A 14,440-nucleotide genomic window follows, 5' to 3' on the forward strand; every position below is an offset into this window, starting at 1 on the left:
TTAAAAAAACACACACCAAGCTGAAAAAATAGAATGAACTGGTAAATTACTTTATTTACAAAAATCCATGAAACACTGGAAAACAATGCAAATGCATATTTCTCGAACATTTCCGACACTGAGGACGTGCATTACTTTTGCATTGCACACAGCTTCTCTGTTTGGATTCTACTAAGTAATGTCTGTCACATGGCCACACTTGTGGAGTAATGATTAACCCATCTGACCCGGGTTCGATTCCCGGTTGGGGCAAGTTACCTGGTTGAGGTTTCTTCCGGAGTTCTCCCTCAACCCAATATGAGCAAATGCTGGGTAACTTTCGGCGTTGGACTCCAGATTCATTTCACCGGCATTATCACGTTCATTTCATGCAGGTGCTAAATAACCTAAGATGTTGATAAAGTGTCGTAAAATAACCAAGCAAAGCAAGAGCCACTTCTCTCCGGAATTCCACATGTTCTTTCGAAGTTTTCCCATGAAGCTCCCGATGAAGTTGCCAAGCTCCTACAACAGCCATATTCACTGCATTTGCTAGAGTGACAACGGCATTGTCATTCCATCTACATATGTACACATCGCCATCACGTCGATAATCGAAAGTTCCCCTCTCCGACTTCTTCAGCATCTGAGATGGTGTAAGCGAGCAGTAGTCAGTCCTCCCTTCACGTACAGTTCTTATAGCTTAGATTTTCATATCCTTCAATTCTTTCAGCAAATTGTATGATGTGAAAAATTTGTCGAAGTATATTTTTACCTGAATCGGATCACGTACAAGTGAGAGTAATCCAGTGACCACACAGGTTACTAATGGTCCTTGATTTACAGAATTCTTGCCTGAGTAGATTTCCATAGCGTAAGGATGCCCGCTATTGGAACACAACATCCAAATTTAGAATCCAAAACGTGTGGGTTTACCTTTTATAAACATTTTGCAAGAATTATGCCCACAATATGGAACCATGGATTCATCGATACTCAGTTTATTGCGGAATATCCCGAACTGCTGGAGATTCTTTCCTAATTCATCATATATTGGGGTAACTTTACCAAGCTTATATCCTGTCTTCAGTTCAGTATTGTTCATTAGATGAGAAAACTTTTCATATCTCTGAACTTCTGTCTGCTCATAACAGTTGGCACAATTTGAACTGAAACGTCTTCTGCTGTGCTCCAGTATAGGTCTTCCGCTGGAACGGAATGGTATCCACTTAAGAGAAGTAAACCGAGAAATTGAGCGATGTCCTCCTTGCTGGTCATGAATTGTTCTCCCTTCTGAGCTGCATGCATCTGGGTCATTGTAGCAAGATGATCAAGACAAGTTCCTGGAAGCATCTTATAGAATAGGTCTACGGGTTCAAATGGATGCTGGTCCGCGAGGATCTTCTCACTCTTACATTTTTCAATCTTCTCGCTAAAAATGGCAGCTTTCTTTCAGACGGGGTTACTTATCATGGCTTCTTTGGAAGTGCTGGGACAACTAGTTTCGTCCTTTTCACTTAGATTAGCAGTTACCACAGTCTTGCTGCAAACATCTGCAGGAACTACTTTCTCCAAAACATTATCTTGAATATTTTCCTCGTCTGTGATGTTACCACTCTCTTTAGGAGCCAACAGACTAATTTCAAGTTCTTCATGATCACTGAGAAGATTTTCGTTATCTAGTTGATGAACATAATCAGTAGATTCTTTAATAGTTAGAAACATTTTAGAAGTCACGTCTCATACAGGTAAACGTGAATGCTAGTCAGACACTGACGGACTGACCACTTTCTGCACTTGCACTTACAACACATTCTGAAATTTGTATGGATATTATGTATTACCGTTATTTTCTGTTGTTCGTCAGAATTCGTTGCAGTACTCTGAATAACGTCAAAAAATTCAAAAATAAAATCACAGCTAAACAATATACTTGTATACTGTTACCTGCCAATGTTTTCAATTGGGAACATTAAGTTTCTTCCTATTCCCAAGATTTAGGAAAAAAAAATTCAAAAATAAAATCACAGCTAAACAATATACTTGTATACTGTTACCTGCCATTGTTCCCAATTGGGAACATTAAGTTTCTTCCTATTCCCAAGATTTAGGAAATGGTCCAAACGCAACGAATCCCATACCGAAATTATGTTAGGTGCTTGTAATTAGTATAAACGTACTAAAACACATTGAAAACACGCTCGAGTTTGATTTATTTAATAATTTATTGATAAATGTAATTTTCTGCAAAAACAACTATATTAAAAATATTTTTATCGGCACGTAAGTAAAGTACGAAATAAGAATTCATAAACAAAGTTGCGTTGTTTGTTAACATAATGCAATTTTATTTTACACCAAAAATTGCATTTAAATAATTTTAAAAATATTTTAAAATACTCTTCCCATATGGGAACATTGGCTGGTAAACGGAAGAATTAAATTCAATTGTAATGACAGAGTAATTATCTCACACTTCCATGTCAATTATAAAACTAACTATAGCATTCGTTATCTTTTACTTGTTGTTTGTAAATTGTTAATTTGTAATTTGTTAGCATTGTGAAACGGGCCCCTGGAGATAAATTATCAATTTGTATGTATGTATGTATGTATGTATGTATGTATGTATGTATGTATGTATGTATGTATGTATGTATGTATGTATGTATGTAATGTTAATGCTAATGTTAATGTTAATGTTATGTTTTATTTAACGACGCTCGCAACTGCAGAGGTTATATCAGCGTCGCCGGATGTGCCGGAATTTTGTCCCGCAGGAGTTCTTTTACATGCCAGTAAATCTACTGACATGAGCTTGTCGCATTTAAGCACACTTACCAGATCGACGTATGTATGTATGTATGTATTTTTATATCAGCATGCTCCATTACATTGGAGTAATACTACATGCTTTACATAAAATATTACAATAATTAGTTACATAATTTATGAGAACAAGATATTTACAATTTTGATTGCGATCTTGAAATTCTTATAGATACAAGTGTTGCCTAATTGTACTTCTTATATTTTAGGTTACCATCATTGTTAATATTATTTCTAATTTAAATTTCTGTTACATTTTGCCAAATTCTATGGATTTTATAAATTTTCTGAAGCTTTTGAGGTATGCTGTTGTGAACTGATCAAAAGGTGGAGGCCAGGTTTGACCTGTGCGTATTATACTAGCTCGTAGGATTCATCTTTCTTTTATCAGTGTGGCACATCTTAATATTATATGGTTGACTGTCTGTTCTTCTTTTAGTCTGCAAGGGCACGTTGGAGTTGGAATAATCTTGAATCTGTGAAGGTACGATCTTGTGAAGCCGTGACCTGTCACAATAGAAGTAAATTCTGCCCCGACAGGTAAATTTATCTTCAATCTATCTTTAATTGATGGGAAGAATGATTTCGTTATTGCGCCCTTAGTTGAGATAGTCCACTGCTCTTGCCATTTTCTTAAGGTCTTTTCTCTCTCTTCTGTTACTATGGTATCTCTCGGTATTTTGTTATAAGCTATTTCCCCTTCATCTTCTATGGCGGCTTGTTTGGCAAGACGGTCAGCTATCTCATTCCCTACTATTCCGACATGGGCCTTCACCCACCTAAAGAGAACTGTCCATTGCTGTCTTTCCAATTTTTTCAATTCTCTCTTTATATTTTCAATTATTGGATTATGTTTTTTTTTTTTTTTTTTTTTTTTGTTCTGTAAAGTGTCCAGTGTCACTTTGCTGTCTGTGTTAACTACTGGAATATTCTCTGTTTCTTCTGTTATTTCTACATTCTCAATGTGTTGTAGTACCTTCAAGATTGCTATTTGTTCTGCCTGATTGTTAGAACATTTTTCATGCAGTTTGTATTTGGATCGGTGGATGACCATGTCGTTTTGGATTATGACCGCAGCAGCTCCAACTTTTCCTCCGATTTTACTTCCATCCGTGTATATCTATTTTGTTTGCCGTATCCTCCATAGGCGCTCTTATGAGTGGTTCTTCAGCTGGGTGTGGCCAGTGAATCACTTCCAGAGGTGCATCGTACTCCATGTTTTTGTGGGTGGCTCTATAAATTCTGACCTTTTCTTCTATGACTAGACGAATTGGAAGAACTCCTGCTATTACACATGAGGCGTCATATGAAAGTGTTCTAATTGCCTTCGCTATTTTTATGTTCATTAGTCTTTGAACACGTTGATATTTCCTTAAGTTGTTTTGTTTTGTTAAGGCCTTCTCCCATATCGGTGCGCCATATGTTAGTACTGGTTCAATTGCACCCATGTATATGGTTTTTAGTGCCCGATGTTCTAGACCCCATTTGAGTTTAGCTACTCTTGCTAGCATGTTTATTATCGGAGTGCATTTCTCTGTAATGTAATCTACATGTTTGTCAAAATTAAATCTGGTATCGAGATAGATACCCAAGTACTTTAGTTCGGATACTTGCTCCAGACGTTTGTTGTTTAAGTAGATGTTCAGTGTTTTGTCGTCTCCTGATCTTTTCCTTGATATCAATAATGTTTTGGACTTCTTTTCATTGAAGTGCATTTTGTTTTCTCTCGCCCATTTTTCAATTTTCTTCAAATCTAGGTTGGCATAATTCTCTGCATCCGTAGTGGTTTTTCCTTGCGTTAGAACCATTAAGTCGTCCGCGAAAGCAATGACCCTCGTACGATGAGTGAAGTCCAAATTAAGCAGCGAATTATACAGTATATTCCAGAACCCAGGACCGCTGCAAGAACCTTGTGGACATCCCATAGTCACAGGTCTCTCTATTTTAAAAGTATTAGTCCCTAGAGCAGCAATTCTATTGCTAAAATAACTTCTTGCAAGATTAAAGAGATTCTTAGGACATTTCAATTCTCTAAGATTGAAAAGAATGCCTGGCCACCAAGCCGCATCAAATGCTCCTCGGACGTCCAAGCTAACTACTGCAATACAGTTATTTTCACTTAAGTTTTCTTCAATGATCTCCTTAGCCGCCATCAATGCGTCCACTGTTCCTTTTTGGGGCATGAAACCATATTGATTCCTGTTCAAACCAGCAGTATTAGTATGCACATAATGCAGGATTCTGTTAATCATTAATTTGTCTAGGACTTTACCCGCCACGTTTAGCAAGCTGATAGGTCGATATTTTGACACGTCCTTAACCTCTTCTTTGCCAGGTTTGATTTTCGCCACTATGTTAGATTTCTTCCATTGTTGTGGGAAACAGCTTTCTTTGAGAAATTTATTGTATATCTCAGTCATAAATGCTGGAAAAGCTTTGAAAACTTGAAGGAGTATCTCGCTTGTCAGTCCATCTTCCCCGGGTGCTTTCTTAGGATTGAATTGTTTTATCGTATATAAAATTTCTTCACGAGTGAAGAGTTTATCATATTCAGTACATATGGCCTCCGTTGTTAGCTCTCTAATTCGCTTATGACTTGCACTAACGTTGATCTCTTCGTCCTTGGGGGCGAAAGCATCTAACATATGACTAATCGTGCTTTCTGCATTATCGGTGAAGGTTCCATCTGATGTTTGAAGAGTTGAGAGGCAGGTCATGGTTCTTGCTTTTCCAGACGCGATTTTATAAATTGTATCCCATGGATTGTTCCCTTCAATTGAGGAGCAGTGTTTTTGCCAGGATTTGAATTTTTCTTCCTCTATTCTGGATTGGTATAACCTTTTTCCTTCCATGTACTGTGTTTTCCGCTCGCTCCTTAGGTCTTCATTGTTCCGAGTTCGTTGGTATCTTCGACGTAGTGCATTTGTTTTTTTCCGTAGTATTTGTAGTTCTGTGGACCACCATGGAACAGGTCTACCTGTTATTTGCTTTTTACTTCTTGAGATTCTAAAAGCTGTATTGCATGCAGCTGTTATACACGAGAAACAGTCCTGTATTAATGCTTCAGCGTTGTACTGTTTAGTTTTTTCTCGTAATTCCTTGTCGAGCTTCGTTACTTCTAGTTGGTTGGAGCAGTTGAAGGTAGAGATGAAATTGTTGGCCAGACTAGTTTGAAACTTCTTATAATTCTCCTGCTTAGTGATGTAACGTACTCCCAAGTAGCTCGTCTTGCATTCTCCAATATTAGAACTTTCAATTCTGAATTTTAAGATGTTGTGGTCCGAGCAACTTTCTTCCTCCCCGCACTGCCACTCAGAAAAATAACGAAGCAATTTGTTATTAGTTATTGTTAAGTCAACGCGACTACTTCCTCTACTGGATTGGAAAGTTGCAGCATCGGTACTTTCATTCATAACATAGAGGTTGTTACAAATAAAAAATTCTTCCAGATTTTGTCCGCGTTGGTTGGTTACAGTGTCATGCCACATTCTGCTTCTAGAATTACTGTCCATGGCTATGAGCAAGCCGTTTCCCTTAGCGTAGTCTATTATTTTTTCCAGTTCCCGAATATCTTCTTCTATGTCTCTTCTGCAATCGAAATACATGCTAACAGCACAGAACTTGATCGCTCCCGTCGTTACTTCGACGACACAGTCCTGCTGGACAATTGTGTGATTAATGTGGCATCTATCTGGGCATTGTTTATAATAATAGCTGATCTCTTCCTTCCATTTCCACAGACGTACACTTTTAAGGATTTTGGTAATCCTGCAGGTTTATTGTTCAGTGTGTATGGCTCCTGTATACAGGCTATATCGACTCTGTGTTCATTTAGAAGTTGCACAAGATTGCTAGTGGCTGCTCGTGAATGCTGTAAATTGAGCTGGAAGCAATTTATCCTATGGTTATTCCTATGAGCCATGTTAGTAGCCAATGCTTTGTTGATACCTTAATATTGCGGCCTGATGGCAAGGACAGTTTGAATCGAGCGTGGAGTGATTGTCGTTATCTACATTCTCTTTATTATGCTTATTATAGTTTACGCAATTGATACATTTGTAGTCTACTTTGTTCACTTTGCAGTCCTTCAGTGCATGAGTTTGGGTGCAATTTGGACATGTTTGATTTCCTTTGCATTCTTGAGCCCTATGGTTATATTTGCAGCATTTGAAGCAACGGCTTATTCTTATATAGTCATCCCAGTTACACATATTCCAGCAAATTTTCAACTTTCGCCCTATAATTTGTTTTCGTGCTTCTGCACTTACTTCAATAACTATGTTTGTGTTTTTCTTTCGGTCTTCAAAACTAAACTTTGGCTGCACTTCTTTTTCGTATTGTCCCAACTCCGGGTTCTGTGTTGTAATGGCGCCTACTATGTTGTCGGTAGTAATTTCATCTGGTACGTTAAAGATAATTATTCTGGGATTCCTTAGTTTTGATGCCCTTGCTTCAAGCTCTTCTCCACACTTTTCATTGATAGTTTTACAAGTTGTATCAATGTCCGTTTCATTTCCTGACTCTATTAGTAACTGCCCATTCTGTAGTCCCTTGAATGAATTGATGCCTACCTTCAATTGGGTTCACATTCTTTTTAACGATAGCTTTCATGTGCTCAGTACTATGATTGGTCTTAATTTTAACGAAAAGTTTGAATGTCTTTGCTTGAATTACCTGCTGAGGTCCTCTTGCAACAGCTGCATAACTTCTCCGCTGTGCTGACGATGTCTTCCATTGCGAGTTCCCCGCGAAATGCAGGGGTTGCTGCTGTCCGGCAAGAGATGATGCGGCAGGTATCCTCTGTGATGCGGGCTCCAATGGTTGTAGATGTCCAGCAAGTGATGAAGCGGCAGATGTCCACTGTGATGCAACTCTGTGATTTTTCACGCGGAGCTGGTCTTGGGCGTTCTTACACTTCACTCGTAAATCATTCAGCTCATTGTCCTTGTCTGTGAGTTCACTTTTTAAGAGTGAAATTGCTTTCCGTAAGTCACTTACCGAATGTACAATATCTTGTTTAAGATCCTGACGCAAGTTCTTGCTTACTTCCGTCACATTCAACAGTGTTTTGAGAGCATTCTCGACGCAATCATCCAAATCGTCCACCATGTTTGCTGGCATCATGCACATACACTGACACGCATGCGTTCGACAGCAGTGTTCTACAATTTGTCGATCAGTATCACACGCTCATGAGGCCCTTCTCCTGCTATTCAGAGTGAGACAAGTTTGTTGGTCGTGCACTCAAGTGGTTTCTCACGGATCAAGCCCCTTCGCAAGTATATATACTTTCTCCGCACGGCGCTTGTGTATCGTTTCTTTCCGGCCAGTGTCTCCTTGATTCCTAACGGATGATAGCGGTCTTGTAGCGGTCTTCCTACCGAACAAACCCGCGACGATCGAGAAGGTAGTGACAGCGTTTCGACAAAGTCGCAGTTATATTTATGATAATTCAGAATTATTAGAGTCAAATAAGCTCCACTAACACTTCCAGCAACACTTCCACACCCGCCACACACTCTGCAACTCCAACCTCGCTCGCTAACCACACAAAACGTAAATTTTCCGATCACAATTCTCTGCTCCAGAACCGTACGTACTCACAGACCCGCCATGGTCCAGGTGTGTCATACATGTATGTATGTATGTATGTATGTATGTATGTATGTATGTATGTATGTATGTATGTATGTATGTATGTATGTATGTATATACCCAAATGGTTTAGATAACATCAGGGAGAGAAGTAATAGGGCGGGTCTTTGTCTTCAAGAGAAGACTGGAAGTTCTATTATAAAATCCATTGTCAACAAGATTGAAAAATGTGCATGATGTACAGTTGTCAAAAAAAAAGTGGCCACACTCGTGAACAGCGAATATTTTCTAAGTTCATTTCGGGTCACGGCGATGTTACACGATGCATGTGCTTGTAGTAGCAGTTCCGGAACTATGGAATTGTTCTACATCTACGTCCCGTAGACCAGCGGTAGAGGGCTCGCTTAATGGTTCGAAGGTTGTGAGTTCGGGCCTTCATCAAGTTTTCATTTTATTTTTTAATCGTTCTTTAGCGACATAGATAATATTCAAATTATCATTTATATTCTGTTATTGTTCTTTATTGATATAAATAATATTCACGTTATTTATATTTTATCGTTCTTTTAGCGGTATAAATAATATTCTAGTTATAATATTTTGTATTCTGTTATCGTTCTTAACGATATAAATAATATTCACGTTATTTATATTCTGTTATCGCTCTTTAGCGATATAATTAATATTCAACTTATCATTTATATTTTGTTTTCTTTCTTTAGCGTTATAAATAATATTCAAGTTATTTATATTCTGTTATTGTTCTTTCGTGATATAAATAATCTGAATTTATGTAAGCAATTATTGTAATATAAATAACCATTTTTCTTTGTAAAATAGGTTATTTTATTTAAATAATTAATTATATATTATATAATGTCTTATATTAATTAAACAAACCGATATTTATCATTTATATTCTGTTATCGTTCTTTAGTGATACTGTATAAACAATATTCAAGTTAATTTATATTATGTTACCGTTCTTTAGCGATATAAATAACATAAATTTAATATTAGGTTTGGAACAATACAGTTGCATAATACAGGTGTTAGTTTTTTTCTTTTCATATTATTACATCATACTATCTTGAAACACAATAAAATCTAAAGGAGTGACGAGGAATTGAACCTGAGACGTTGACATCTAAATTTCGACGTTCTTCGAACTGAGTTACGAGAGCACAAATATAGAAACATTTGCAGAAACCATTCCCCTCCATGATTTTCTGATGATTTGTAGAAGCTAGTCCAGGATGCGGGGGGCAAAGGCTAATTGGAATTTCCCTGTCTCTGATCGAGTCAAAAATCCTGATAGAACTAATATTTAACCCTTTCAGTGAATTTCGATGAAGTCCAGAGGGCCCAATTAGTCAAATCCACTCTCCTGATCTCCATGCTTGGGTCCTCTGGGATCTAATAAGATGAGAAAGAGACAGTGGTGTGCGAAAAGCAAAGGGAAGTTACCGCATTTACCCTTCCCAAGGAAAACGGCAAACATGAGCAAAGAAAGCCTTTAAAAGAAAAAGGAGCATCTTCTGCCGACCTCTGGAAAAAGAACTAAGGAAGAGACTAGTGAAGTGCTTTGTGTGGAGTGTGGTATTTTTATGGGGAAGAAACACGGACATTACGACGAAATGAAGAGAAACGAATATAAGCATTTGAAATGTGGATGTCGAGAAGACCGGAGCGTCTGAAGTGGACAGACAGAATAAGAAATGAAGTTGTGTTGGAAGAAGTGGGTGATGAAAGAATGATACTGAAACTGATTAGAAAGAGAAAAAGGAATTGGCAGGATCACTGGTGGAGAAGAATAATAGACTATATTAAAATATGTGGACCATATGCGGAGACTAAGAGGAAAGCAGAAAATAGGAAATATTGGAGAATGCTGGGTTTGCAGTGAAATACCTGCCCATGGACAGAACACTTATGTATGTATGTCCAGATGCCTGGAATGTCGTGTCTGAGACCAGTCGCTATTTGCAAAGACTAGTCAATTCCATGTCCACTCGACTGCAAGATATAATCGAGATATGGGGTTGATAGACTAAATATTGATTCGTGGCTTTTTTTTTTGAACGCTTAATTGTTTGAATGTTCTAAAGCAGACACCAGTAAGTCTGTTTGCTTATGCCACGAAAGATATTTTTGTTGAGAATAAAATCTTTTTTTTTTTTCTTTCCATTTGCAGCCATAATGTCATAATAAATAATGATAAAGTCATGGCATCATACATTCATGAACCTGATGTTAATTACTAAAATTATCACAAAAAAGACAGGAGCAATTATGTATATCTTCTTTCTCTTTCTTAAGAAAAAAACAAAAAAGAACATAAAAAGCACAAGGTTGTGTTCGAACACAAGACCTCACGAATACCAGGCCGGAACGCTACCATTACGCTATCAAGTAACAAACGCAAAATTTTAATTATAACTGTAGATATCAGGCAACGTGGTCCAACATGTAACACCGTCTGTGTCCGAATTGTAGCGAAGATACTGTACATCAAAATTTTAAGGCCCACTTCAGTGTTACATCGAAGTCACGGCCCTGAGTTTGAAATCCGTCGGTATGTTTGTAATAGTACAATATTTTAGAAAGTTTGGATCTAAATTTTTGACATGGAATAATACGACTAGTCTATGAGGGCCGTATTCATAGACATTTTTAGCGCGGGCTTCCGGTGGATGATCAGCGTTTTTCGTATTAATAAACCAGTGTTAGCGATAGGATATGATCTGAATTCTGTACTAGTAACCAGTGGATAGCCGGGGCTAGCTTAGTACGCTCGTAGCGCGTTCTGCGAAATGTCTATGAATAGCACCCTAAATCTTTATTTAGACTAATATAATATGCTTCCGAATCTTGGCTCTTTATTGAGCTGTGTTGAAATAGGATTACAATTTTGAGAGTTATGTTGCCATAAAGAATGACGATTGAAACACAGTAAGGAGATATATGCATATGTATAAAAGGCGAGATATATCATTTGCAAAAATATGAAGACTACAATAAGTTAAATGAAGGACCAGATAACTTACCAGCAAAATTTGTTTGTGTGTGTTTATGTAATTTGCAAGCTATATATCCTTGTACGGTACTTACATCAAAACTTTTGTGACTGATACATATCGTCATTCACGTGCTCGAGATACTCATGCTTTTCCTCAAATAGACGGTAATCAACCGGACAATACTTATGTTTGTATTTGTTCTTAAGTCTAACTAAAATAAAATGAAATAAAATAAACTGACTGGTGCTAACAGTATTTAATTTTGATGTTGGCAAGATAATTTTAGCTGAAGTCCTTTTTCATTCAGGCTTACGTAACATAAATGCACGATGCGGAATATCTTGGCTTATCTGTCTCGCCCGGAGGAATATAAAGTCATGAAAGTGAGACGATTTCCAACCACATAGCATGAATGTAATGGCAAAAACAATGGAAAAATGATCAGCGACTACTTTTACACAAATTCTCGCGGATATTTTCGGAGTTGGTTAAAATAGCAACCTATATTTAAATGGCATTATTTATTGACTATTATATTTATTGCAGAAGCCATTTAGGAATGTCAAAATGTTGGAATGCTATTGGAACAATGCTGAACTACGAGTAATAATGCAAATAAACTAAAAGAAAAGTATCCAGATGAAGCTCGAGTCACAACTCTATCGTCCTTCACGAATAGTCTGACGGCGGTTAAGTCGGTCATATATTATGTAGAGCTCTTCTGAATTGGCTACCAAAAAAACCTTGATAACGGACGACGTCCTGGATCGATAATGAATAGCCCCGCTGACCGATCTTTATTTTCTAACGTCTTTCTTCTGCCAGCATTCTGAATTCCCTACCTTTTTTCAGCTCCATCTTCTGTGCCACCCGATTCTTCTTTGTTCTGGCACCCATTATAATTGCCACTTTGGCCACCTTTCGTTTCTCTTCCACTTGAATAATTCTGAGAATATGTCACAAATTATTTCATCGAACTCAGCTGTTGCGCAGTACCCTTCATTTCTCGTGTGTGTGCATGAATTATTTATGAATGTGTGTGTCCATTTGATTACTTCCGATCAGAGTGGCGTTATTGTTGTGTTTATGAATATTGCGGGCGACAGAGACTTGGAGAAAGATCAGCATGTAGAGACATGGAAAAAGTTCAGTTCGTAGTTACCAAAAGAAACATGTTGGTATGCGATTTATTGATAAAGTTGGCTTAGCAATCGCTCAATCGTTGATCTTATTAGTGGATCTTGTTTAACTTGCCTTACTCTCGGCTCTGCAATTAAAGACCCTTGCCTCCACATCACTTCTGCACAGATGATAGTGATTGACAGGCCATTTATGGGAATATGTCTTGTTAAAACTTTCAATTGTTGTCACCTTTCGCAGTTGAGTTACTGTTGGGAGTATCTCATTGTTTTCTATTTTGCTACTCATTGCAGTTTATCAGAGTATTTTATATTTTAAGATAAATTAAATCAACACAGTAATAATGTTTATTATTATTATTATTATTATTATTATTATTATTATTATTATTATTATTATTATTATTATAACAGGTGTCGCCCTCAGCGATTGAGTGGTTCCAGATACGAGTAGGCTACCTCGGAACAATGAAGTCACTGGCTTCAGCTCTTTTCATAATGTAATGTGTTATTGAAAATTCCATACTTCGAAATAATCTACGTAGACGCCACTTCTATCGCTACAGAGCTAGCGCGCTGGCCTTCCATACAGGTGGCCTGGGTTCGATCCTCGGTCAGGTAAGAGTGGATATTGTGATGGACAAAACAGACGTAGCAGAGGGTTCAACTCGGGGTAGTCCCGTTTCCCTCTTTAATTCCACCAACACTCCTAACTTCCTACATTTCATCTATCATCTGTAATAGTACAAATAAGCTGGGGTGATGTCTGAGTGTAGTACGGGTTTTCGATGCTGATCTACGGTCTAGGGATTCCGGGCTCTGGGTTCGGACTTATCAGTAGCTGATGAGTCCTTACCTCCAGGTCCCAAGAAGGATGGCTCGCCTATCAGTATCAGATTCACGAATGCCACCGGAGCCATTCGCATATAGGACGTACACTTGGCTTAAACGACCGAAGTGCAAGGATCCAGCCCGAGTGAAATCCATCAATAAACAGTACTCTTCTCATAAGAGAAATCGTAGTCACTGCCACTAATTTTCTCTTGCATAGCACGTAAAACTGTCAACTGTTAGGGACAAACTCTCGGAGACACTCCACTCTTTATACGAGAGAAAAATGGCACTGATTTTTTTTTCACAGATGTTTATTATTTTAGTTTAATGTTCACACGCTATTTTACAAAGCAGTTCCCTTCTACTTCAATGCACTTGTTATAGAGTTTCTTCCAATCCTTGAACACATGATGCAGGCCATTCTTCGTCACATCTTTGAGAATCGTTTAAAATTTCTGGAATCAAATATTACCGATGATGAGTCGTGCTGCATCATTATGATCCTGAATGAAAACAAGCCAGCACAGTGTAGAAATCGCCAGGTTCGCCAACACCAAAAAAGGCGAAAGTTGTTCCATCTTCAGGGAAGGTGATGGGATCAGGTTTTTTTACTGTAAGGGAGTGATTTACCAGCATTCAGTTCCCCTCACACTACTGTTACAGGAGCGTACTACAAGTCAGTATTGGCGACACTGAGGAATCACATTGCAATGAAACGAAAAACTGTTGTCGAAAATGGCCACAAAGTCATTTAGGCTAAATATGCGCTCCTGCACACATGGCTTGTATATCTTAAATGCAGGTAGTAGACATTGATGATACAAATGAGAAGAGTTCGCCCGTCGCCATGAATCGGGTTCCGATATAGCTCAGATGGAAAGACCGCTCAGCGCGCAGAGCTGAGAGGTCCTTGGTTCGATTCCGGTGCCGAACGAATTTTTCTCCAAAAATGATAATAAAGTATAACACCACGTAATATATATATATATATATATATATATATATATATATATTCTACTTCATTTCATTATTCTTCATTGTAAT

General features: G+C 37.9%; 1 protein-coding gene across 3 annotated transcripts in view; it reads left to right on the forward strand.

Moving 5' to 3' along the window:
- The window catches only part of stol (voltage-dependent calcium channel subunit stolid), a 1,833,618-nt gene that overhangs the window by 1,233,004 nt on the left and 586,174 nt on the right, over positions 1-14,440 (forward strand). The window lies entirely within an intron of this gene.

Source organism: Periplaneta americana, chromosome 6 (genome assembly GCF_040183065.1).
Source record: "Periplaneta americana isolate PAMFEO1 chromosome 6, P.americana_PAMFEO1_priV1, whole genome shotgun sequence".
Lineage (NCBI taxonomy): Eukaryota > Metazoa > Arthropoda > Insecta > Blattodea > Blattidae > Periplaneta > Periplaneta americana.